We start from the raw sequence: 23,784 nt of genomic DNA, 5'->3' as shown, positions 1-23,784 counted from the left end.
TTTTTGACTATCTCTATTCTCCTTTTCAAATTAGCGATTTTTAATTATATTATCTGAGTGATAACCCTTCAGATTCTGATATTATCTTTTAAAAGCACTGAAAATTCATGATTTATAATTCTAACCACTATCTTTATTTTCTAAAAATGTTCAGATAAACTCTACCGAACAATGCATGAAACCCGATATACCGTAATAATTGCCCAAAATGTGTTTACGTAACATACTGATTCTGAACAACAGAATATTATTGAGTATCCGTTATTTAACACTAAATATTTTTATTAAACAACTAGTAAGAAAAGTAAACATGAATGTGTATTTCCAGGTGAGTTTTAAAAGGTTTTATCACGTTTCTTAAGTGAATGATCTTATTGTTATAAAACATTATTAAATGTTTTGTTTTTGTCTACATGTTAAAATATACACTGCTGGCCAAAATCTTAAGGCCAATGAACATAAAAAAAAATACGAATTTTACCTTGTTAGACTCAACCACTTATTTGAGTAGAGTTTCGAAAGATGAAAATAAAAAAGGGAAAATAAAAATAAAACTCTTTTTAGCATTTAATAGGGAAAATGTGAACACTATGAAATTAGCCTAAATACTAGTTGGTCAAAAGTTTAAGACCACACTGAAACGAAGCGTTAATCGGTAAACACGTAACAAAATTTAGTCATTTGTGTTCAAGCATTAGCGTTGTCAACATTTCCCACTGACATCTCCTGTGTTACATTGGGTAAAAACATGGCAAAGGCTAAAACGTTGACAGAGTTTAAACGTGGCAAAATTGTCGAGCTGCAAAAGCAAGGTATCTCTCATCGTGCCATCGCTGATGGGATTGGGCGTAGTAAAACTGTTGTTGCAAATTTCTTAAAAGACCCTGAAGTATACGGAACGAAAATTTCAAGTGGTCGGTGCAAGAAAATTTCGCCGGCGTTGAGCAGAAGGATTCGACGAGTTGTCCGGCAAGACACCAGCCGATCGTCGAATCATATTAAGGCCCTTACGGACGCAGAATGCAGCTCAAGAATAATAACACAGCATCTACGAGAGAAAGGCTTTAAAAACCGTAAATGTCTTCAAAGGCCACGCCTCCTTCCATACACGAAACAGCTCAGTTAAACTTTGCTGGAAGTACCAAACATAGGACGCAGAAAAGTGGACAAAGTGGAAGAGGTTCCATTATGATCTGGGGTGCTTTTTCCTTCCATGGAACAATGGAGGTTATACAGGGGCGTCAAACAGCAGCTGACTACATTGGCATGTTGGAGAGAGCATCCTTATTGACTGAAGGCCCTCGCTTGTGTGGAAATGACTGGATCTTTCAGCAGGACGACGCTGCAATCCACAATGCCCGCAGAACAAAGGACGTTTTAATGGCGAAAAAGTAATTTTTTGGACCATCCAGCGTATTCGCCCGAACTGAACCCCATTGAAAATGTTTTGGGGGTGGATGGCAAGGGAAGTCTCTTGAAATGGATATCAATTCCAAACATTGCATGATCTACGTGAAGCCATCATCACCACTTGGAATAAAATTCCAGCCAGCCTTCTGCAAAAGCGAATGTTTGCAATTATCCGCAATGACCGCCGCGCAACTCACTACCTGGACCTCTTGTTTGGCATTTCCTACCCTGTTTAGGACTTCTTTTTGGTCTTAAAAAAAAAAGTCTTAAACTTTTGACCAGCTAGTATTCAGGCTAATTTCATAGTGTTCACATTTTCCCTATTAAATGCTAAAAAAGTTTTTTATTTTATTTTCCCTTTTCTTATTTTCATCTTTCGAAGCTTTATTCAAATAAGTGGTTGAGTCTAACAACGCAAAATGAATATTTTTTTTTATGTTCATTGGCCTTAAGATTTTGGCCAGCAGTGTATTTCGCATATGAACGTGAAGCTGTACAAATTATGGATGAATCAACGATCATTGTTAGCATCACACTCTTTAATCTCACATTGAGATCATAAAATTACACTGCACTATTAACATAAAGTTACACTGTACTAATAATAACATAAAGTTACACTGTACTATTAGCATAAAGTTACACTGTACTATACTCTTCAAAAAAGAAACGCAAAAGGCAAAGTATGAGACAAATTGTTAACAAGTTTATTCCGGTAGTTCTGTACGACATGTGTGAAACTTTGCACATTCACTGCTGAACATCCAAAGTCTGCAAAGGCGAAGTCCACGCTCACTAGGTGAAGTTTAACGTCACTCAACGTCAATAACGAGTATGCCCCCCGTGAGCATCAATAACTGCTTGGCATCTCCTGCCCATGGAAGCGATGAGATGACGAATCACATCTTGTGTAATGGCTGTCAACTCAGCCTGCAAAGCTGCTGCAAGCTGAGGTAGAGTCTGCGGTTGAGGTTGTCGCCGTCGCAGACGTCGATCCAACTCGTCCCAAAGATGTTCGATGGGGTTTAAATCTGGTGATCTGGAGGACTAGGGAAGAACGTTGATGTTGTGGTGTCTCAAGAAGACAGTGGTGAGTCGGGCTGTGTGAGGACGGGCGTTGTCATGTTGAAAAACGTCGTTGACGTTCACCATGATGGGTTGCACATGGGGCCTAAGAATCTCGTCGACGTATCGTTGAGCCGTAAGATATCCTCGAATGTGCAAAAGGCCTGTTCTGGCATTGTAGGCGATGGCAGCCCACATCATGACGCTGCCACCACCATATCTGTCAACATCCTGCACACAGTTTGCTGCAAAACGTTCACCTCAGCGACGGTAAACACGGGGCCTTCCATCCTGCCTACGAAGCATAAAACGTGATTCATCGCTGAACCAAACATGCCTCCATCGTCGATGAGGCCATACCCGATGTGCCCGAGTCCACTGCAGCCGTGCTTGACGATGTTGCTGGGTGAGGATGACGCCTCTGACTGGACGTCGAGGTCGGATTCCTGCATCTCGTAGACGGTTGCGTACGGTCTGCTCGGAAATCCTACGCAGCCCTGGTATGGTTGAGGCAGTAGACGTCGCAGTGGTAGTCCTAGCCCGAAGGTGACGTAACCGGATGTAGCGATCTTGTGCGGGCGTGGTCACACGAGGTCTGCCAGATCGTGGACGGTCACGAGTTGATCCATGTTGTTGGTGACGATTTCATAGCCTTGTGATGGTGCTTGGGTGGACATTCACAGCTCTGGCAACATCTGATCGAGATTCGCCTGCTTCCAAGCGACCAATGGCGTTGTTGCGTTGTGCTTCAGTCAGTCTTGGCGTAACTGTATTGCGTGTCGGTGGCTTAACACTGAGCTATGGAAACCGAGAACCTGTCACTTTTATAGGAATTTTGCACATGTTGCACTTGGAGAACATGCAGATCTCTCAAACAAATTTATTGGACACGCATGCCTTTTGGCGAAAAATCCGATGTTTTCCTCCGTTTTCAAAGTGCACAACTTTTATTGTCATTTTGGTCTGACAATCAGTGCCTTAACACGTGTAACATCACATACTCTGAGCTTGTAACGTTATTACATATATTTCTCTTTAAAATACAAAAAATATCCCTTTTGCATTTCTTGTTTTGAAGAGTATATTAACATAAGTTGCACTGTACTATTAACATAAAGTTACACTGTACTATTGGCATAAAGTTACACTGTACTATTAACATATTTGTTTGTTTTTGAATTTCGCACAAAGCTACTCGAGGGCGATTTGTGCTAGCCGTCCCTAATTTTGCAGTGTAAGACTAGAGGGAAGGCAGCTAGTCATCACCACCCACCGCCAACTCTTGGGCTACTTTTTTACCAACGAATAGTGGGATTGACCGTCACATTATAACGCCCCCACGGCTGAAAGGGCGACCCTCAGATTATGAGTCGCACGCCTTAACATGCTTGGCCATGCCGGGCCTGCTATTAACATAAGTTGCACTGTACTATTAACATAAAGTTACACTGTACTAATAACCTAAAGTTGCACCGTACTATTAACATGAAATTACACTGTACTAATAACCTAAAGTTGCACCGTACTATTAACATGAAATTACACTGTACTAATAACCTAAAGTTACACTGTACTATTAACATAAAGTTACACTGTGCTATTAACATAAAGTTACACTTTACTATTAACCTAAAGTTACACTGTACTGTTAACATAAAGTTACACTGTACTGTTAACATAAAGTTACACTGTACTATTAACATAAAGTTACACTGTACTGTTAACATAAAGTTACACTGTACTAATAACCTAAAGTTGCACCGTACTATTAACATGAAATTACACTGTACTGTTAACAGTGATACTTTTGCTTATTTTTATTCTACTCTTTCTTGCTCTTGACCTTTTCCAGTTTTAAATATAAATTTTGTGAATAACTATATGCAATTAAAGAATCGAAATCCATCAGTAAATCAAAGTTTAAATATGGTGCCCCCCAGTGACTCAGCGGTATGTCTGCGGACGTACAACGCTAAAAACCGGGTTTCGATACACCTTTCTGGGCAAGCACAGATAACCCCTTGTGTAGCTTTGTGCTAAATTCAAAACAAAAACGTTAAATATTGTATATATGTTCTAAATATAATTTTTCTTTATTTTTATGATTTCCAAGTAGAGTATGTTTGAAAGCTGCATTATTTATTTTAAAACTACTGACTGGTTAAAAATTGTCTCCATGATATTCTTTGCTTAGTTTGTCACGTTTTCCTTTCTCAACATCATTCTCTAAATCTATATTTAATAATTCAAAAAGTACAGGACTGCCACGTGTGAGCATGTCTAAAAACCTTTGTGAAACTAGTTTTTGAAATAATCGTTAAATTTCTTGATAAGCCTACACGAATAAGTATCATGATTAAGCTTACAAAAAAAAAATGTTCCTTTAAGATTAAAATGTTTCTCACCTGGCATTTTCACTTTCACGCGTTATAATACACGTTTTGTATTTTGTGAGTTGCCACCTGGAACAAAATTAGAAAAAATTACTGTTTAACTACCATATATTTCAAAATCGAATGCGTTTTATTAAATCTGATAAAATTCATGAAAAATTAAATTTTGATACAGGAGCTCAAAATGCGTCTTCTGTTGGCTGGGAAGCCATACTTCTTGAAAAACAAAACTCAGATTTTTACGAGCTTACACCATATTTTATTTGTTTGTTTCTTTTAGCTCAAAGCAGCACAATTAGCTCCCTGCGCTGTATCTATTACGGGAATTGAACATTGAAACATTATAAGTTTGAAAATTTACCGCAGATTCATCAGGGGATTTTCATTTTGTTACTTCTTTTGTGAGTACGTTAAAAGATAAATGTTAAATATCTTTTAAATAGCTGGATTTTAGATGTTCTTCTTTCTGAAAACTGTAGGATAAAGATACAGCATATCCAACATCATATAGAATTAGTTTTAATAATTTGTAGATACAACAAAATTTTATTTAGCATTTTCAATTTCAACCTACAAACATTTCATAAACATTTTGTGCTATGGGACTTTCGAAAAACCTATGCAGTTAAAAATGTGTGTGTGTGTTCTCATATAAGAAAGCCACATCGGGCTATCTGCTGAGTCCACCGAGGGGAATCGAACCCATGATTTTAGCGTTATAAATCCGTATACTTACCACTGCACATGGGGGGGGACAGTTCCAAATGTAAGACTTGAATCTCGCTTTTACTGGATCTTTGAAATTTTCGGCATGATTTATTTAGATTTCACTTTAGTGCTTTTAAACATATTTTTGAACATCAACACAATTTTAAAAGCTATGAATTCTTCAGTTCTTACTCGTACTTTCTATGAAATAATTAATTCGGGTATTTGATTTAAGGTTACGATTCCTTGAATGCTATAACTAACTTAAAACTTAGACGCCATTTTGAAAGTATTTAAATAGTGCAAGTTTTAGAATTAGGTATGTGCAAAAGTATACGCACTTGAAGTTTTTCTTTTCCCTTTGATATAATATACATAGGTTCATGTATATTGGTGTCATCATTCCACCATATTAGATTTATTACTGAGGTTATCGTGAACATGATATTTTCTTGTTTTCTTAGCCGATATAGCACGACTGTACTAAGTGTAGACTAACAGATGACATCATAAGAAGCAAAGTCTTGTGAAAGTTTTTAACTCTAAATAGTTCTGTCGTTTAGATATTAAATAAACACCATAGAAATATTTGTAAGTCTACTCAAGTGTTATAAATCATTACAACTAGTGAAAGACTATAGTTATCCTTCATAAGTAAGGACTGGATAAATGCATTATTTCCCAGTAGTCTCGACCCGCAAAACATAAGCGGTAGTTTTCCATTCCCTACGCTTGAATCTTCCTTATTCTATCATTTCCACGCAATTTAACTTTGGCTTTTTTGCAAATATGATATGTTAAATCAATAAATCCTGGTATTTTACGTGGTCAGCAAGTAAACTCAAGTAGACGTAACATTATTTAATAAAAATATACATACATAATGTTATTTAATAAAATAACATATAAAGAAAACAACAAAGTATAGTAATGTTTTCTATAGTAGTGCACTGAGTGTGAAACAGTTATGAACATTCAGTGTATGACACGATTTTATGAAATAAAAAAGATACTCACAAAAATGAAGAATAAAACCCGTATTAAAGAAATAGGTGTTTATAGCAGTCTATAAAACGAACCGAAGCTAAATTAATTCAAAGTAAAGTAAATGTAAATTTAAAATGAAGGCACCACATGTAGCTGATAATGCAGAAACGTTTGAATACGTGTTTAGACAGTGATAAACATGTACGTTTGAACAAGCCACGCATGCCTGTTTTATATTTAAATAAGTTGGGAAAAACCATAGCAATTTTATTTAGCGTGGTTTTCATATTTAAAAGAAATTACATGTGGATTAAATGTTATTTGAGTGAAATACTTTCCAAATTAAAAACAAAATAAAGTTGAAATTAAAGCCAGTTACCACTTGAATTCAATGAAATTATGCCATTGGTGAAACAATCATCAGTAACAGTGATTCTGATTGGGAAAGCCAATATGCAATTCAGACTTCTGAGACAAAGGTCTTTCTAACAATATTAGATCTGTAGTATTTTATCAAAAAATTTCCGAAAAAGTTTGGGGTGTGTTTTTTGTTGTTGTTGTTTTTTTATAGCAAAGCCACATTAGACTATCTGCTGTGTCCACCGCGGGGAAACGAATCGCTGATTTTAGCGTTATAAATCCGTAGACTTACCGTTGTCCTAGCGGGGAACAAAAGTTTCGGTTAGACAAACACAAGTGTATTTATTGTTAAATAGACATTTGAGTAATACTTTCCTCAGAAAGATCCAAAGGCGCCATCTATGTATTTAAATCCGATCTAAACAAGTTCAATTAAAAAGGGAGATAAAACCAATTTTTACAGCATTGCGAAATATCGGTTAAAACAAGTCCAAACTGGTAGCTCATTTTAAGGCATCTCGAAATATCGTCAAAAAAGTTTAAGCTGATAGATGTGTTTTAGAGTTTATCGAAACGTCGTCTGAAGCAAGTTAAAACAGTTGGATAAAACTCGTTTTCGAGTGGAGCAGAATATCGTCTAAAACAAATTAGAACAAATGAGTAAAGCTTTGTTTAAAGTAGGTCGAAATTTCGTTGATATTCGTTGATATATGAAATTCGTTTTAGACTCTGCCGAAACGTCCTTTAAAGCAAGATAAAATAAACAGGTGAGGTTAATTTTATTGTTGGGTAAAATGTCGTCTACAAAAAAACTTAAACAGGTAGAATAAATCCATACACAACAAACTGAAGACCGTGTACAAAAAAAGGTTCAAGCAAGCAGAGTACGAGGGCTGATCAAAAAATACGCGGACTGACGTCATAAAACAAAATGTACTTTATTTAGAAGTTACAGGTCTGGGACCCCTTCAAGGTACTCTCCTCCCCAACGCACACTCTTATCCCAACGGTGTTTCCACTTGTTGAAACAGTCCTGGTACGCTTCTTTTGTAATGTCCTCCAGCTCCTTCGTCGCATTTGCCTTAATCTCGGGAATCGTCTCAAATCTTCTTCCTTTCAAGGGTCTTTTGAGTTTGGGGAACAAGAAAACATCGCAAGGAGCAAGGTCAGGTGAGTAGGGGGGCTGGGGAAGAACAGTGATCGAGTGTTTGGCCAAAAACGAACGAGTTCTGAGGCACAAATTTCGCAGCAACGCGGTGCATCTTCAATTTTTCGGTCAAAATCTCGTAACAAGATCCAACTGATATCCCACACTCTTCAGCAAGCTCCCTTACAGTCAGACGTCGATTTGCCCGCACCAGGGTGTTGATTTTGTCGACGTGTGGGTTGTCAGTTGACGTGGAAGGACGTCCAGGACGCTCATCATCTTCAATGGACTGTCGACCATCCTTAAAACGTTCATGCCACTTGAAACATGCCGTACGCTTCATAGCAACATCACCGTAAGCCGTGTTCAGCATAGCAAAAGTTTCAGTCGCAGATTTTCCAAGTTTAACACAAAATTTCACAGCAAGTCGTTGCTCCTTCAGGTCATTCATTCTGAAATCCGCCAAACGTAAAAATCGCACTTCACTTAAAACCGCGTAGCTAATACACAAATGAAGATATCTGCAATCGGGAAATGACGTCGTAATCAGCTGTTCTGTGCGAACCTAGCGACACCAAGCAGATTCCCCTGGAACCAACTGGAGCCGCGCAATTCAAACAGTCCGAGTATTTTTAACAGACCTCGTAAGTTGAAACGTTGTATAGAAAGAAACTTAAACAGGTGAATGAAAGTCGTTTCAGAATAAGTCGAAACGCCATCGTTTCCAAATAAACTCTTAAAGATCAACGGCTACCTTCTCTAATATTTCTTTATCGATAAATGTGTTGTGGAGAACTACACAAAAAATACAAATTAATTATTTTGTTCATTTATTTAAATTGAAATTTGTAATGTCGACGAACAGTGTGTCTTTCTTGAACATCTTTGGTTTCATCACTTTCCTTTATAAACTCTTCACACTGTGAAAACTGTGATAGTCTGTGTACTTAAGCTGAAACGTTTCAAATACAGAATCATATATATATATATATGGAACTTCACAATTCATTAAATACATAAATGGTTGCAAAGCTACAATGTAGCGGAAATGTGGTGAAGATTCCATTTAATCAATTTTTATCGAGAATGAGAGGCTTATTTAACTTAACTTTTCAACATAGTCATGCTTTCACTCTAACAGTAATTACCAAAGTAACTAAGTCATCATTAGTTCTGTTAATATCTTCCGTGGGTGTTTGTTCTATTTCTAAGCATCACTATATTCTCAGATGTAACTTTGTTCTTCTTAAATGTGTGTGCGTATCTTCAGTTGTTTTTTTTGTTGTTTTTAAAGCATCCTTGTTTGGTGGAAGAAGTTTCACTTTTTGCACATTTCATACATGATGAATTAATCATAGTTTGAGATGCAATGACATAGCTAGTTAATTGTTCAGTTTAAGATGGAGGTTGCCAATTAGGAGTGCTTCCTTTTTTTCTCGCCCGGTATGGCCAGATTGTTAAGACACTCGACTTGTAATCCGAGGGTCGCGGATTCAAATCCCCATTACACCAAACACGTTCGCCCTTTCAGCCGTGGGGACATCACAATGTTATGGGTCAATCCCAAAAAAGTAGCCCAAGAGTTGGCGGTGGGTGGTGATGACTAGCTGTCTTTCCTCTAGTCTTATACAGCTAAATTAGGGACAACTAGCGCGGATAACCCTTATGTAGCTTTGCGTGAAATTCAAAAACCAAACCTTTTTCTTTGCGTCTATTCATCTTTCGCTGAGTCTATTATTCTGAAGTGTTCACTGTTTGGTTTCTCACCAGACTCTTTGCTTAGATGGTTGTAAATTCTAATGTTATTTAAAAGGCTGTTGTGCGCATGCTCTTTGATTCTGGTAGCTAAGGTTTGAGTCTGACTCAAATAGACACAGCAAGAAGACAAATATTTGTATACTACAAACGCATGTTTTGAAAGAGATGTTTTGTCTTTAAACACACTGTGAAAAATCATCCGTAAAATGTACGGTAAAATCTCTGGTAACACTGAGTGCCAACTCTTCACCACAAAATTACTTATTTTACGGTCATTTTGATGTACGGGACCCGTAATTTTACGGCTCAAAATCTGTAATATCACAGGAAATCACTGTTCATCTATATACTGTGATACAATTTTTAAAGCTTTATTGCAGAAATTTTACGATGAGAAAATTTTAAGTTATTATTACCCAGAATCCTAGGATTTTGCTTAGATACCGTAAAGGGGCTAAAAACAGAAACAAACTTGCTTACATATAACAAAGTAATAAATATTTTTTGATTCCAATACTCCTTAAGAATCACATAATAACAATAGTGAGCCCAACACAAATGCATTCTGGCAGCGGCATCACCTGGACTAATGCTATAGGAAGGTCATAATACCTATGACATGTCAGTTCATAAAGGGCTCAAGGGCCTGGTAGAAAATATTTTCTAACACATCATTCAACTGTCATTAGAATGTAGTACACATTAACCTAGATACACATTCATATGCCTACATTTTGCAAACAAACAATTGAACCCTATCATACCCACCAGGCTTCAAAGTCACGTAAAAATGAGTATAATAGCTCTGAATTTTGTGACTTTATAACATAAGATAATAGAAATGAAAATATACCTGTCATATATATGTAGCATATGAAATTAATATAGATATATAATGCCTACAGTACTCCATAATAATCTAAAACTGAGGGTAGGTAGACAATTAAGACAATAGACGCATTGTCGACCTTTGGTAAAAGTGCAATAATCTTAGTTACTAAGTAGCATGGCTTTGCAAATTACAAAATAAACATAATTTTAACAATACTGTAAGACCAATCACAGTACGGCTAATTTGTATTTGGTGCTGATATAGATACAAAATAAACAAAAATGGCATTGATTCTCTATTTTGACTTTCACATGTTGATTTTAACACGTCCATTCGAATTCATTCTTCGCATTTATCAAAGTCATGACTCTGAGGTTGATGGAAGATGACGTTTTCCGTCCACTGGACCTTCGGACCTATGTCTGGGTTTAGCAATAAAAGACACCTGTTAAATAAAAATAAATGAAAAGACAACATATTAAAACTGTTGTTCATGATAATTAGTGAAGCTACCAACTTAAGTGGCATTCATAAACGTATTATTATGGTCAGAACAGTTCAACAATATTAGAAACAGTAAGATAGTGACAGCAGAGCTAATGACACAAAAATGACTGTTTCAGTTAAACTGAACAAACTTCCTTTGGACTTCCTATAGAATGTAGTTTAAAATCACAAAAACAACTTGCTAAAGAAGTTTTGAGAAAAAATATAGTGAATTTTATATTTTCACAAAAATAAGTACCATACTCCTAAATTCTTTGAGGTTCAGAAGGTATTTAATTTACGTATTGTGGAAGGAGATACCTAAATATCTTTTAAAATAATATTTTAATAAAACTACATATATACGAGCCTCTGAATAAACTCTAGGGTTGATGTTGCTGCCTGGGGATATTGTATGTTGGAGCAGTAAAAGCTGCCAAATAGCATTGTCAGAGAAGAATCAAAGTTTCTTATGATGCCCCCAACCACTGTCTTATCAATAGACGGGTGCAGCTCAGTACTGGTAAGCAAAGAGTCTCATGTCAAGACAAGAACTTCTCATTAGATATATATTATCAAAAAAATTATATGATAAGATTTAATCACGCTGAAGGTTAGTTTGAAGTTATTATCCTGAGGGATACATCAGTTCCTGTTTATATTTTGAGTTCCCTAGGACAACAGCATCATAAGTATTTTCTATACATTTTTTCTAGAAAACAAAATAAAATATAATAATATTTCTGCATCAGCTTCACCTAAAATCCGAGTCCTTCCAAGGAATCCTCTTAAAGAATCCCCTTATATAGTTGAGGGTTATTTAGCGCACTACTTCTAAAACATAGCAAACCAAAAGCCTAGATTACTTTATTCTGTTAGACTCGGAAATAGAACAAAATATTCATAAGAAATGGAAAATTTGGGAATCCCAACAATTTGACAAGGTCAGTACAATCCCGCTCAAATGTGGAAAAACATGGTACAGTGGTTTCCAGGGTGGAGTTGTGTACAGAAGAGGTTGGCAGATGGATGAATCAGTATAAGTTCCACTGATCAAAGGCCACAGTGAAGTTAAACATTCAGTTAGCTGGTGGAAAAGGTAAGTGTAAATATATCACTTACCACAAACTAATGCAAGGAGTGTCTGATAGGGTTGCCATTGACTCCAACTCTGAAGGAGTAGCAGTTTTCTGCAAAATTTTAAGAAACATTTGATTGTATAATACTTGAAAGATTGATATATATATATATATATATATTGTTGTTGTTGTTGTCAAAATATAGGTAAATAAAAGAGAAATGAAGTAAACATGTTTATTTTTTAAAGACAATTTTGGGTTTCCAAACAGATGTTTATGGTAAACTTTGTCAGATGTTTTTATGACTTAGAGTTTTTCTGCCTCAGATTGGTTTATTTCCCAATGTAATATTATCCAGCAAAAATAGGTAATTACATAAATAGTAATTAATCTATACATAAGTTATAACTATTATTATTTCGACTGTGACTGTGGAGAAACCTTCTCATGTAGAACAGTAAAGGTGTATTTTCACTAGTTGATGTGACGCAACACGAAATCACTTCTAAATTACTCAGAAATTATTCATTCTGAATTAAATTTATATGACATAAATGAGTCAATTTTCCATATTTGATTTTGTCAATTTATTTTACCTAAGGTACGTTTCAGCCAGTGAAATGTTTATAGTAAAACTTGCGTCAGCGAAAAGGAAGGGATCTTCCTTTTTCGTGTAAAGTAGTTCATGACAGTCAGTATCATCCCTGTAGTCTTTGAGTTACAGTCGCCTGATATCCCGTTGGCAACTTGTATATCTTCCATTACCACTTGAACTTTTCTCTTCTTCTGGGTGACCATATGGGATAAAATGCGTGGTCGCTTCTCAGACCACAACATTGTGGTCTTAAAATCAATGTCCACCAGCTGCTTGAAATGTGTCATGAGTCCTACTTCATGAAACAGAAATGGCCATTCCTTTTGTAGTTCACGAATTGAGTCCCCACCATTAGTGGCAAGCCTCTGACTCTAGTACGAGGGCTTCATCATACTCTCGCAGGCCGCTGTAAGCCACTTTCTTTCCCCCTTCCATATATATAACTTGTAATTCATGTTTAATTGTAGCTTGAGATTCGGGAGTTTCACCTTCAGGCAAGGAGCTGGGTTGCCAATTAACATATCCATAATTGTCGACTTCTCCCATTTTCTTTGTAGCCTTCTCTTCAGCGCTATCATTCGCACTCTTCAGGAGTCTGGCTGTAGCAAGGTTACTACCACGGGTTACATTCTTCCATCTACTGTTTATTTGCTTTGCGAGAGAATAATGTCTAGAACCAATTTTGCCCCATCTAGACAGTCTTCAAATGACTTTGGATAAGCCTGGACAATCTTTTTGGCGATGGTTTCACTTGCCTTCATTAGAGGCTTTTCCCTGTCTTTCCTAATGTCATCTACCACAGTACGAACCATAGCCCTCCTGTCAGATGGACTGGGCCTTTTCCCCTGCTTCAAACATTCAAGCAGCACTCTTGGGAACTTTCTCTACTGGATATCAAAATCAGAAGCCTAGTTTGGGTTCAAGGTGAATGGCAATGCTTTCATCATGTCAGGATTTGGAGTGGACGATCTAGATAATGTTGATGTGGAAGAATTGTAACTTGGCAATTCTGATGACCATTCTGGTAACTGGTTTGGACTTGTTATTTCTGGATTCCTTAACTCCATATCAACCAGCTTAGGAGAAAAGAACAAAGCTTGAAACTTAAATAAATGAATAAACAAATAAAGGACCAAAATAAAGATCAATGTTCTGGATGGTTCCACTGTAATTTTGTACACAAATGTGAAAAAATATTAGAGCAACAAGATGGGGTCAATAGGATTGTGCTCATCTGGTGTAACATTTGAATAAATACACCACCAAAGATGCAAGAAAGTAACAAGCAGGTCAAATTGAACCACTGTAACCATATTATATGGTAACCAGATCTGGACATTTGTAAACTCACATGCACATTTAGGCTTCCAAGCTTGAAGCAGTTTGCGGAATTGAATGGGTTTGAGAACATCTTTGAGGTCACACTTTTCTATGACTTATAGGTCTTCCTCTTTCTCTACATCAGCAGCCTGTAGCTTTGCCAAGACTAAGTCTAATATATCAGTTTCTAGGGAAGGCAATATCTCTTTTATATTCTGCATCAAGTTGTCAATGTTACAGGCTTATTAATGAGGTAATACAGCATGGTGCAAGGGAACAAGAGATGAGCCTCTGAGTTTGTATTTCACCAAGGAGTAATAATCTAACAAATTTTTAACGTTGACACATGAAATAGGATGGGACATGTTAAGAGCATGTACTGCCAACTTGACCGTAAGAACAGAATGGCATTTTTCTGCAACAAAGAACACTGCACAGTTATGTTTGACGAATATAAGAAAATATGACCAAACACAAGTCCGTCCTCATCGTTCTCCAAAATTACATACATGCTTTTTCTGTAAGTAGAACCTTTGTATGTGACACAGTTGATTTGTACAGCATCCTTAGAGGTTAAAACAAACATTCTAACTACTTCTTTAATTATCTCACTGTACATATTAACATTAAATGATTCAGTGGGGAAAATAAACAACCTTGACTATAGTATGCCTGCAAGAGCTGGTACATTTCTGCTAAAGTGAGACATAGGTTGTTGAAATTCTGCAACATCCTGGCACATCGTTTGAAATAGGTATGTTTACTTTCAAATCTCAGAGTCCAGAGCCTAATTAACGGGCCAAATTCAAGAATGAGTCTTGGATAGGGAATTAGGTAGCGGTGTTTTGGTGTTAAGGTTTGTTCAGGGAAGAAATTAAATCTTAAACGCATATGTTCATCTAGTAAAACACAGAAATAGGCTATAATGCCATAGTCCATCTTTGTAGCACATATAATAGCCACAATTTCTCTTAACTTCAAACACAGCTCCCAAACTTCACCACCATAATCAGCTGTTCTATCACCAATTATAAGAGGTAACAGGCTCAATAGGCACCAGTTTTGTACTGCATGTCTACCAATCGTTTCTCCTTTGCAGCTAACATCATTGGCTTATTGTTAACATCTTCACCAAGAAACATAAACTGGGATATGCTTCTGCTGAGTGGGTCATATGTAATTAATTTCTTTTCCTTGATAAAGTACTTGATATACAATGCCAACTCTCTAAAAACAACACCTTTGAATACATCATGCCATAAATAAGGTGGCAACCCAGGCTGGCACACGTGAAAATAGTTAAGTTGATTGAAAACAGAGGCAATTTTAATCCCATCAACCATTCCCAAGTCTGAATTCTCTTCAGTCACATGAACACTCAAGTTATAGTTAGTTATAGTTCTCCAAATACCAACAGCAAGAGGATTCAAATTGAAGTCCTCCCTCTGTGTCATGGAATATCTACAGAGGTGAGTGCTGATACTGAAATTTTCTATAAACTCACCAATACGTTGTGCTCCTAGATATGCAACAAGTTGTACCTTTCACACTGTTCTCAAATCCTATTGATATGCCATTGATTTCCAGCTCAATCAAATCAGTAATTAATGGGGCAAAACTTTTTTGATGACCAAAAGTTTTTAAATGATTGTTCTTGCAAAGGAGAACAAGTTGTATGTCATTATATGCGTAAAGGTCACCAAGGGTAAAATACACCCCTAATACTTTATATTTTTTCTTCGCAGAATTCAAATGACTTACAATTTCAAAAGCATATTGATATAAAATTATTTTCAACGCCCTAGTGATGTTTGGTAGAGATGGTTTTCTTTCTAAACTCTCCCGTCAATCACATCTTCAAATACTCCTTCGTGTCTTGGTTTCACGATTTTCTCTCTGTACTGACCACAGACAGACTACTGGTTGAATAAAAACTTCAAACTTTCCAGAACTGGTACATACTAGAAGAAACATTGTTTCTTATTTTCATCTCTCCCTAAGTATACTGGAACAGGTGCCACATAGTTGAGAACATTCTTGAAAAAATGATTTCCTAGTCTGGTCAGTCCTAAGACGACCAGCATTACAGAGTTTAAAAAGGATCATTTTCAATAATATAATTCATAATTGTTTACACCTGATCCTCCATAACATTAATTTTTTCAATTTCCATTCCAATCGATTACAAGAAAATGAGCGTTCAATATCATGTACAGTTTGAAATTCCTGTATAATTATCTGGATTACTGAAGCTGGGAGCAAACATTCGGATTGTAGTTTCAAATAAAACAAGACAAGGCATTTTATATAATTTTTTCCCTCTTCTGAGCAAACACAATCCATAAGATCATCTTCAGGCTTGTCATTGCCTGAGGAAACACCTGTTTCTATTTCTACCTGTTTTGTAGCATTATCAGCTCGTCCAATAATATAATCTGCTGATAGTCTTTCGGCAGTCCAATTATGATGATTGCGGGATACATGGGTAGAGGATGATGAACTTTTATTAAACCTTTTAGTGCAATCATTGAAAGAACAATGTATTTCTCTTCCGGAACAAATATTCAAATGCAGGTGAGCCAGAAATTCTTGTAAATTATTAAAAGTCTTGCTACAAAATGTCAGTTGGCAAACTAAAGAACCATCAATATCGCAGTACCTATTTAAATAAGTTTGCCTCTGAGTTGTCAAGTGGTTGCGATTAATGTAAATTTTTAATGTGTCACAGGTACTAAATTTTTGTGGACATCCAATTACCCCACAAGGAATTTAAAAATTCGATAGATTCCGGTGAATTTTGAAATGAAGAGCATAGGCTCTCAAAGAACCTGATTTATGTTTGTAGATATTGCAATCATACAATTTAACTGAATATATTCACTTGTTTGTCCACCTACTTGCACTAAATTGTAATTCATGCAGTACAATTTTATTGTAGTTAACACTTAACCAGAGTAAAGAGAATCCAGTGACCTGATCCAAACATCTTACATATAAAATAATCTAAAGCACACTCATTAAAGCTCAATAGTTTTGTACTAATTTGTGTGTTAAATACACAAAAAATCACACCCCTTAACAAATCTTATAATAATTACCAATAAACACACAATGATTTAAATAAAAAATATATTATGGACGACCTGCTCCAGTGAAATACATTTTCAATGAAACCCTGCCTGTTACAGTGCTACTGCTAGCTAGTTCTGTTATGGTTGACCTTCAACATATATTAAGATTGTTTAAAAATTTCCCCAATGAATTCACGCAGCCGTTCAGTCTAACCTAGAGTAGATCTATATTTATTCCATAAAGTCACGTGTGTTGCACAGGGAAGCGCTGCCTTGACAGCCTGCTATTGTGCCTAATAAACATTCCTTCTACATGGTACTGGGCACTGACAACAACGAAAATATACACAACTTAGAACCCTGATATTCTCGCCACAAAATGCCAGTCTATTTCATGATCAACTTACAATTAACTTATACCTAAGCCCACTTACAATAAGAAGCCGAAACTCCCATACTTGTTCCCTCCAAGTCACTAGCTGGCGGAAGATGGCTACCGCATCCCAACATGCTCTGCGATTTACTGGCATATTACCGTATATTATACAATAAATACATTACGGTATATTACCGTGAGAAAATAACAGAAATCCTCCATATTTTTACGGATTTGTTTTTTTTTTTACAGTGCAGGAAAAAATTGCGTATCTATTTGTTTGGTTGGATTGCATTGGTTTGATTTGGTTGATTGCAGAATGTTTTTTATGTTACCTCTTACTTTGCTCCCTTGGAAATCAGTGAAAGGTAACACCAAAGTGATAGGAAAGTTAGAAAAATTGGGGTTGGAAACTTTTTGATATATTCAATAATACTGTTCTTGATGAGCGCTACAAGGAAAGCATTATTAATTGAATATTGTTTAATATTGATAAGTTCATCATGAAAATAACCATAAGAGCTAAAATACTTATTAAATTAGTTTTATTACAGTTAGATATAAATTTGCTGAAATAAGAGTACAGGCCAGAAAGTGTTGGTTTGTTGTAGTACTTAGTTTTTAGCCTGTTTTTCAGGTTCTTCTATGACTTCTAGACATAAAATAAGTAGCTTAGATTCCTTGTGCTCTTGAACCATAAACTCTATATCTCTGTGCTTTGACTATAAATTGTTTTGAAACTTTATAACATGGTTTTGGTTTCTGAATACAATAAAAATGTCGTTAACATATCTATTATAAACTTGATGTTTAAATTCGGACGCACCTGACTGTAACCAGTTGGTTTCATGATAAGAACAAATTAGTTATTATGGGAGCAAGTGATAAGCCCATGGCTACACCATCAATTTGATCATATGTCTTATTATTAGAAAGACAAAAAATAATTTTTTCCCTCTTCTGAGCAAACACAATCCATATGATCATCTTCAGGCTCGTCATTGTTCATCATAGTTCAGTAAGTTGACTTTTAGTCAAGGCAATGACTTTAGTGTTATAAAGAAATACTGAATCATTATTTGATTTGATTATTTCTTCAAACAGAATGTTACAGTATAATGCTTTAATATAAAAACTTTTAACGTATTTAGATGACTCAAGAACTTTGACAAAATTATAGAAATCAAATGAGCCTTTATCAGTACAGTTATACTTAGTAAATGGAAGTAACAACTTGCTTAAGAATGCAACTAGTTTATAACTATGTGTTTAAGCAGACAATACATAATACCACCATGTGATACAACGGGTCTAATCTGATAGTATACTTGATCAGAAATGGCATTCTGGTTCTTTGGGTTTAATAGGAGTCTTCGAAGTTTACTTTTTCTCTAAAAACTTAACACTCCTACGAAAAGACGTTTCTAGTCCTGATTTCTCCAAGCCCGTTCCCCTGGATGTGGTTTCGCTAGATAGTAGATAGGGACAGTGGGAATCTCGTTAATCCATTCATTAATGGATTTAAATGGCAATTTCATTTAAATACAAAATTATTAGCCTAATATTAATAACCTTTCAAGTTGCTCTGGGGCCTATTAGGCCCCACTTTTCGTAGGAGTGTTAAAGTTCCTGAAGTTATTTAAAATGGCATAGACTTTATCAAGCTACTCTTATCTATGAAGAACGATAACACCTTTTCCTTTGTCCAGATCTGAGAGCACAATATTACTTACATGTTTTGCATTATTCAACGCAGTAGTTTCATAGCTGAATAGGTTACTACTGTGTTTTTAAAATTGATAGACATAGAATCCAGATAAACCTCTTCCTGTTATTTCTGTGACAAAGTTATCAAAGATGTACGCGGTTTTAGTAACGGTTTAACTCCAGTCAGTAATTTTTCAAAATGTAAAAAAAAAAAAAAAAAAAAAATTTTATTTTCTCAGACGCAATAGCGAAGCTTAAACTACATGACAAAACACGTTTCTCAGGGTCTGTTAAAACATGACCAGAAAGGTTGTGTACTAATTCAGATGGGTTCTCAGTAAGCGTGGTTATGAGCTATTTCTCTCTTTATAGCTTCTGCAGTTTCTTTAATTAGATTAGTTTACACTAATGAATTTTACGTGTTTTGAGTATCAATGGCTTGTTTTAAATATACGTAAGTCCATGCAACTAATTTATTGTTTTAAATTAAAAGACTGAAAAAATTACTTAAATTATTTTATTTAACGTCTGTTTTTTTTTCAATAATTCTTTGTGTAAACATTTTTTTGAGCATTATGATATTGTTTACCAAATCTCCAGAAAAACGTATTACATATTGAGTTTCTAAAAGAATGGAAAACTTTTGAATTATGTTCTAAATTTTTACATTTCAAAGTTTCCAAAATCAGTCTTTGAAAACACGCTTTGCTTATCGTTTTTGTTGAAGGTATGAATTTAGTTACAGATCTATCACAGAAGAGCCAAAAACACATCGCATACAAAAGCGGATGATAACCTATAAACAAAATATTCTGTAAAGAACTCTTGTATTAATGGCTGAGTTCCTTGATATTAATCCTTATTTACTGACCCCCCGATGACTAACAAAAACTAATCTGTTTTCTACCATGGAGCCCACTGATGGCTCAGCAGTAAGTCAGTGGGCTTACAACGCTAAAAATCTGGTTTCGATACCCGCGATGAGCAGAACACAGAAAGCCTATTGCATAGTTTCGCCCTTCATAACAATCTAAGGTTTGCGTATTCGAATCCCCGTCACACCAAACATGCTCGCCCTTTCAGTAGTAGGGGCATTATAATGTTTCGGCCAATCACACTGTTCGTTGGTAAAAGAGTAGCCCAAGAGCTGGCGGTGGGTGGTGATGACTTGCTACCTTCTCTCTAGTCTTACACTGTTAAATTAGGGACGGCTAACACAATTAGCCCTCGTGTAGCTTTGCACTAAATTCAAAACAAACAAAAACAATATTGTGACTCATGAAACATGCGTCAATATATGTAAAATTCTGACGTAATTTCAAATGTCTGTAAGTTGTGAAATAATAATGCGCTTTGTATGCATATGAAGGTACTTGTTGTTAGGTTCCTGTTTGTGTCATAGAAAACCAAGTCTGTTGATAGCATATGAAAAATATGATGCATGCTCTGGCGTTTAGCGTGGTGGCCAGGTTGTCGTAGTTTAAAACATTGGTTGCGCAATTGCAGGAAGTTATGTATTTATTTTTATTGTTATTCCTTGTGCACTTGTTTTAAGTCAGTGGACAAAATAATTTCTGTGTTGTAATACTCCTCAGTGCAGTTGTCTACGTCATTAGACACCAATTCTGCTATTCATTTTACACAAGTTATTTGTTGAAGTATTTCGTTTTGATATCATGAACGAGAGTTTATGGAGGTTTTTTAAAACTGTTTTGTTGAAAGGTTGCAAGTCTTCTTTTACTGTTTTAAACTTCCGTATTTTTATAAAGCTTACCTTGTGTGGCAACAACATATAATCTACAAATGTAATTATTAGCACTGAAATAAACAAATCATATGTGAAAAATAGAATTCGAAACTGCACAAATACTTGGCCCGGTATGACCTGATGGCTGAGGCACCCGACTTGTAACCTGAGGGTCGCGGGTTCGAATCCCGGTCGCACCAAACATGCTCACTTTCTCAGGCGTGGGGGCGTTATAATGTGCCGTCAATCCCAACATTCGTTGGTAAAAGAGTAGCCCAAGAGTTGGCGATGGGTGGTGATGACTAGCTGCCTTCCCTCTAGTCATACATTGCTATATTAGGGATGGCTAGCGCCGCTAGTCCTCGTGTAACTTCGTGCGAAATTCAAAAACAAACAAACACAAATACCATAATTAGTGGCCCCTCTGCAGTTTGTAATACCGCCCGGGGACATCAATTAAGGGCAATACGGTGTGTTGGTATTTGTATGTTGTACTTGTTATTTCAATCGAATGCCTTTAACTTCTATCAACTGTATTGAACACAATTTATTATTTTCAGTTAATAAAAGTGTGTTATTTTATCTATATACCTCATATCTTCATTCGTATTGTTACAACTAAATCTGTGTGACTAGATTTAGTTACAAATTTGTTTAGAGGAAAGGCACTTTGGGTCATATGCTGTGTCCACCCGCAAGAACGAAACTCGAATTTTATCATTATAAGTCCAAAGACTTAATGCTGTTCTACAAAGGGACTAGTTAGAAATGATTGTATTTTATCTTCTAAAAAAGGATGTTAGAAATTATCAGCTTGAAAGATAAATAACAATAAATACAACATGAGCTTAATATTACATTTCTGTCAGTAAAGCCAGCAAACAACTGACAAAATTGTGTGACACAGTTAAATTTTTCCGTAGTCGTTGCCAACGTAATGGTCGTTTTCCTTGTCTCTATGTGGGATTTACTGATAAATACAATTTTATTGTTTTAGTCAACCTGTTTCTGTCAATATCACATATTAGTTATGTAGTGTTATGTTGTTGGTTTTTTTTAAAATTAAGTACAAAGCTACACAATGAGTTATCTGTGCTCTGCCCACCACGGGTATCGAAACCCGGATTTTAGCGTTGTAAGTCTGCAGACATACCACTGAACCACTGGGGGGCCTGTAGTGTTATCTAAGCCTATATACTGCAGAGATGTAACCAATGGGGATCGAACTATCTCAACATTCTAAAAGTAATTTTAAAGAATTTTTTGCTCCAAGTTTTTTATATTTTTTATTAATTATTTTCAAAGTGAACATTAGTTCCATTTTAATTTAAGCCACTTAAATAAACTGTGGCCACCATCATTTATAGAATCCTAGCAGACAAACGAACAAACTAAACTTTTAAATCGGTAAAATCTGATGAACATTTTAGAAACTTTTACTATGGAAGCTGTTTTGTGTGGACTAAAGTAAACAACTTTAATTATCTATATAGGTAGAAAGTCCACGTTTATTTAGAAAAATCCCCCACAGTTTTCTAAATGTAGCTTAATATGCTCAGCGTAATCAGCGTCAGTAAGAAAATGCAAAGTTGTTATTTTTCACGTTTGCTTTCGTATTCATTATTATAAAGGGTACGTGAAATACTTTGGTGGGTTTACTACTTTGCACACCCCTAGTGGCTCAAAAGCAAGCTTGACAACTTATGACACGAAAATTCGGGATTCAGTCTCATCTACCTACGATTGAAACAATAAAAGTCACTCACTGATTCGTTCCACTGGCTAGAAATTACTATAATATCTTGAAACAAATGTACAGTTTCAGCATACATCTCTTAACAATTCCTTAACTCTCTTTTATCATTGATGCTTCATTGTTTTATTGCAAGCTTGTTTAACTAAACGACTGGTTCTCTCATATTTATAATTTAATCGTTGTCCTAGATATTTCTAGAAACATGCCGTTCATTAATGTACACGAATGTTCAAAGTGTTCTATGTCTTTGTTGATTTGAACGTCAGGTCCCCTATAGTTAACATCTAAATTACAAAACTGAAAATTTAGAGTTAAACAAATATATGGATGAAGGACCCACTTTTTAGAAAGCAATGTTTGGAGTCGCTTTGAATGGGTAGTAAAATAAACGATTACAAATTAGAAATGTATAAACATTTCACAAGCTTATGTTATAATCAGCTACAAGTAAGTTACGTAGACACAAGAATACATATATAATATGTAAGAAAGAAGTCGCATGACCGGTATTGCTTAATAACTTAATAAAGGTATTTTAGTATCCCGGGGTGTTGTTTTAAACCAGGCATATTTTGTCTAATTAAGATAGCTTTCTTTAGTTTGGGTTTCAAATATTCTGTATTTTATCAATATAAAAGGACATAGTTTAAGACATTTTGTTCTTGTCCTCTGAAAGTATTGGTAAATCATCTAACAAAAGAAAAATTAAAATTAAATCTGAAATTTTCAGTGTGCCACCCTGTAATCAGCTGCAAAAGGTATTTTAGTATTACGTAAGTGTTAGAAGTAATGTATTTCCTTCACACGTTCTGTTTGTTTTTCTGAGTAGTATCCGGGATAATATCACCATTTAAACCTGTTGTCTATTTGTTTGTTTGTTTGTTTGTTTTGAATTTCGCGCAAAGCTTCGTGAGTGCTATTTGCGCTAGCCATCCCTAATTTAGCAGTTTAAGACAAGAGGGAAGGCAGCTAGTCATCGCCACCCAC

The 23,784-nt window shown here is 35.7% G+C and overlaps 1 protein-coding gene and 2 pseudogenes across 4 annotated transcripts in view; 1 reads left to right on the top strand and 2 right to left on the bottom strand.

Moving 5' to 3' along the window:
- Positions 1 to 23,784, top strand: part of LOC143225944 (uncharacterized) — a 151,460-nt gene that overhangs the window by 28,427 nt on the left and 99,249 nt on the right. The window lies entirely within an intron of this gene.
- On the bottom strand, positions 6,528 to 17,719 carry LOC143225943 (protein GVQW3 pseudogene; annotated as a pseudogene). 3 transcript variants are annotated; one of them, XR_013014206.1, is made up of 3 exons: positions 17,646 to 17,719; positions 12,269 to 12,336; positions 6,528 to 11,105 (listed from the first exon to the last, which is right to left on the bottom strand). The product of XR_013014206.1 is annotated as a protein GVQW3 pseudogene, transcript variant X1 (transcript). The 3 variants fall into 3 exon arrangements; XR_013014208.1 differs by having other exon boundaries at positions 6,528 to 11,082; XR_013014207.1 differs by lacking the exon at positions 12,269 to 12,336 and having other exon boundaries at positions 17,646 to 17,718.
- Positions 12,797 to 14,718, bottom strand: LOC143225942 (uncharacterized; annotated as a pseudogene).

This window comes from Tachypleus tridentatus, chromosome 9 (assembly GCF_004210375.1).
Source record: "Tachypleus tridentatus isolate NWPU-2018 chromosome 9, ASM421037v1, whole genome shotgun sequence".
NCBI classification, from domain to species: domain Eukaryota; kingdom Metazoa; phylum Arthropoda; class Merostomata; order Xiphosura; family Limulidae; genus Tachypleus; species Tachypleus tridentatus.
This window is presented reverse-complemented; position numbering and strand designations above follow the sequence as displayed.